Genomic DNA, 4,509 nt, shown 5'->3' with positions numbered 1-4,509 from the left:
CGTAGTGGAGCACTCCGGATAACTTCAGCCACCTGGGATTCTTTACCTTACACTGTGGTTTCAGGCTCCAGTGCTCATAAATTGCACTCAAGTGCATTTTAGGCTCAAAAATCGTAATCAATGGCATTTGTGAAGACACGATTCACTTTCGCGTTATGCCAATTCCTCACAATGAGGGATCAAGTGCAATGTTTTCGAAGTCCTGATATCATTTGCTGTCACGCACGGGGAAGTGATATGCGTAGTATAGTTTTCACGATGAAGCTCACTCTATGGGACTCTTTTATGGCATGAACTCGTTGGTGCTGCGGTTAATGAAATGCTTAGGTCTGAAAGTGTAATCCGTAATATATTACCCATTTCTGAAATACTGGTAAATGTTCGTGTAACAGGAGTAACTGTAGAAGGCATTTTGAAATTCCCCAACGTTATGCAGATCCGAATTCGGTGGTCACCGCAATGTGCTGTCAGACAATTTGATACATTTGATTTGATACATTTGATATTTGATTGTGAACATGCACGTCTGTAGCGAAGCATGTTCTATCCGTGCAAGAGAATTAGTGCTCCATAATTTCGCGGATTAGAACATGGCGACGCAGGAAGGTTTGTTATTGGCCAAACAACTGCGTTTCTCTCTAACCGACGGGGCGTACATAATATTTCGTTATTTAAAAGCAGATGATGTCGATTGCCTATTAAGCAAAAGGGTAGTACATTGTGTAAATACCTCGCCGTTTCATTCTAATTTAAGAACGATAGTGCCAATGAGCGCACGTGGAGAAGCGAACTGAGATGTGAGGTAGCGAAATCTCCAGCCTCAACTCAACGCTCACGATTTTTCTTCCCCGGATGTCATTGGACAGCCTACCTTGGTATTTTCTGTCCTCTTTGTCGTGCCAGGCTAAAATTAGCCACCGCTACCTGAGTCAGTAATGTACATTCGTAACACGTTGGAACGTCTATTTTACAGATCATAGCAAGTGCTAAGCAGTTCGTGTTTTTTTTTTTCTGTTGCAGACGACCATTCCGGATACGACCCCTATGGAACAGCTTACCAGTCCGGATACGCTACAGAGCAAGGACAGGGTAACTACCAAGGCTACACGACTGGATATCAGTCTAGCGTGGGTTAGTATACTGCATCTATTGAATTACATTGTAATATTTCACGTGGCAATGACTGTCCTCTATTAAGTGGTCACGTACCACGGTGCCACATGAGGTATACAGAAGATTTTAGTAGGGTTAGCCAGGTTTTAATTGAACCTGCTCTGATCTATATTCAATCTGCCGTTTTTTTTTTCATTTTGGGCTAGCTTTTTTTATCGCGCCAAGCGCATAAATAATTCCATGGGGTTCCATGTTTCCACTTGCTCCAGCACTAGACTTGGCACGCGAAAGTTCCTCAGCATGGGGCAGCCACGCAGCTTTGATTCTCTAGCCTGTTACACAGCATCCGATTCACGAAGTAAGATTGGTAGACTGGGCGTGTTGCTTCAGCATATTTGAAGTGTGAGGCGCGACGACGACGATGGAGCAAAAGGGAGAGTAGACACACACGAAGGCGCTCCGTGCGTGTGCACGGTCCCATTTGTCCGTTGTCGTCGTCGGGCTTACACTTCAAATACGATTCACGAAATTCGATACATCTATCATCACCGTGTAGTTATGAGTTTGTCAAAGAGAAAGAAAAGAATGAGACGACGCTTCAGCTTCGCATTTAGGTGGATGCCGCACCATTCTTGAACCCAAGAAGAGCTGTATTTTCGAAGCAAATTCGACGACGCAAACCACCGAGAAGAAAAGGCGAAAGGAAAGACGCTCTTTCCTTTCGTCTTTTCTTCTCGGTGGTTTGCGTCGTCGAATTTTCTTGTAAACATGCACCAACTAGCCCAACAGCAAGTTTTATTAATGTATTTTCGAAGTAGCGGTAGATTTCTCTGAGTCTTTGGTGCGGTGTTCAAATCCATCTTTTTTATTATTCAGCAATTTATGTTACGCACATTTGTGAATATCGTGTACAACTCTGCGCCTGCCTCCAACTGCGCTATCATTGTATGCGTTTCTAAAACTTCTTGGCCGCGACGACGTTTAAGAACAAAAAAACAGTCACGATTTTTATTTCATTCAGCAAGCCAGTCGCAAGTGAGCTCACTAAGTGGTAAGTGCATGTCTCGCTATACAACTTTTTTGCCTATTCACTGGCTTTCTCGAGCAGAACTTCCTATGCGTAGTTCTGAAGAGACTTGAACTCTGAAATTTTCGTTCTAGTGTCAACTATGCCGTAAGTATGCGTCACGCAAACCACTCTTTTGTCTCCTTTCTAACATAGCAATGCTATTTTTCAAAACATTTATGCTCGGCAACTTATCACAGCTAACTTCTCATCTTTCCACACAGAAGACTAAAGTTAAACCAGAAAGACAAAATTCATTTGTAGCTATGTTCACTCCGATAACCAGGATAACGAAAAAATATTCGAGGTAATACATATTAGTGCAGCAATTACCTGTTATTCTAATAAGTTATTCGCTTTGTTTGCCCGAAAACCAGCATTTGTTAAAGGTTAGCTTATAGTCAGTGACGCAGCCAGAACTTTTTTTGGCGTTGCGTTACCACTGCGTTGCGTTGCGTTGCGCCTGATAACACCTGCCTCGATAACACGTTGCGATTGTTTCAGGCGCGTGTTATCATTCGCAACGCGTCATCTTCTGGAATCGAGGTACCAAATGCGCTCTCAGGGAGCGTGCATCTTCGGTTAAACAACCACATTTTTCAACGTTGCCATTCGTGCAAAGCAGGTCTGCATGTTTGTAAGGCCGCGCATGCTCCTAGGCAAACCATGTCAGAGGCCGCAACTGCCCCAAGGTGTGGGCCAGCAGAGCGCGGACTGCTGCTCGCGCGCTACACACAGACGTGGCCGCGGCTGTACGCATGTTTGCTCTTTGTTGTAGTAGAATGTTCGTAATTCTTTGAAAACGTAATACTGTCGTTGAGGCAATTTTAAATCTTGCGAAATTAAGAAAATATATCCCGCTGTAAATCGAGAGCATATATGATAGCGCCGTTATGAAAGCTCTCATAGTCGTGGGCTTCATGTTCTAAGGACTATTGGAGGCTGCATACTCCACAGTCAAAACTCCCTTCCTCCTCCCAATCACGTGGAATGTAATCACGTGGAATCACGTGGTTGCGAAAATGTGAAACATTCAATTTTCCAGGTTACAGAACAGAATCAAGTGCGCGCGACTCACGTTCACGTGGGAGTGGCGTTGCATTGTTTGTAAAAGATAACATATCCTATCGCAAAATTGAAACTGCCACATATAGTTGCAATGACATTAAATCTCTTTTTTTCATTCGCCTTGAATATGACGTCATTATTGGTGCACTTTATCGTCCCCCGAGCAGTAGTATCACAGGCTTTCTTGATAAACTGGAATCAATTTTCTACGTTTTGTCGGGGCACCAAAATAAACCCATGATTATAGTAGGCGACATGAACATAAACACATATATTATGAAAGACAGTGACTATAGCTATTTGTTGCAGTCCTACAACTACCGTAACTTAATTACGTCACCAACGCGTATAACTGAGGTATCGACGTCCTTAATTGACCATGCACTGACAAATCTGGACACGGGGGTCACCGGAGGCGCCTACCTGGAGCCAATCTCTGATCACCTACCTATATTTGCCGCTTTAGATTCCCCGACGAGTACCACGAAAACGAAAAATAAAAACGTAACAAAAATAGATGACAAGATATTACGAGAAGAAATTCGCGGTATTAAATTCAATGAAATATACAACGAGGATATCGACATCGAAATTGATAACCTAATTAAATATCTAAAAATCGCTGTAGAAAGGAGTAATCGCAAGGTCAAGAAAGGCCGCCATGATAATCCTATGTGACCCTGGATGACAGAACAGATACTTCAAACACTCAAGGCTAAAGAATACTGGCATGACAAATGGCGTCATAACAAAGAAAATCCCTACTACTTACAGCAATTTAAAGTACAGCGGAATAAATCTGTCGCTATGATTCGATCACGCAAAAGGGAGTATTGTACTCAACTAATTAGACAGACCGCTGGCAACACGAAAAAACTGCGGGAGATAATGAACGAAATCATAGGTAAACAACGTAAGCTAACTGTGCTTCCCGAAACCATTGATGAAAACGTTGTAGAAAACTTCAACGCATATTTCGCAGGTTTTGGTCCATCCCTGGCTGAAAAATTTAATGACTCGGACAACCCTTCTCTATCGCAGAGTCCTGTGCTTAACACCTTCGTTATGTATAACATTGAGCCTGAAGACGTGACAGCAAGAGTTAATAAAATGTCTACCTTCAAAGCTTCCGGATTAGATGGTATTCCTATTCGTATGATTGAAGAGAATATAGATATACTAGGACCAGTATTGTGCCACTTGTTCAGTCACTCCGTCAGCTGCTCCAGATACCCATCTCAGCTGAAGATTGCTAAGGTTGT

This window comes from Rhipicephalus sanguineus, chromosome 8 (genome assembly GCF_013339695.2).
Source record: "Rhipicephalus sanguineus isolate Rsan-2018 chromosome 8, BIME_Rsan_1.4, whole genome shotgun sequence".
NCBI lineage: Eukaryota > Metazoa > Arthropoda > Arachnida > Ixodida > Ixodidae > Rhipicephalus > Rhipicephalus sanguineus.
The sequence above is the reverse complement of the archived record's forward strand: the minus strand, read 5'-3'. Positions refer to the sequence as shown.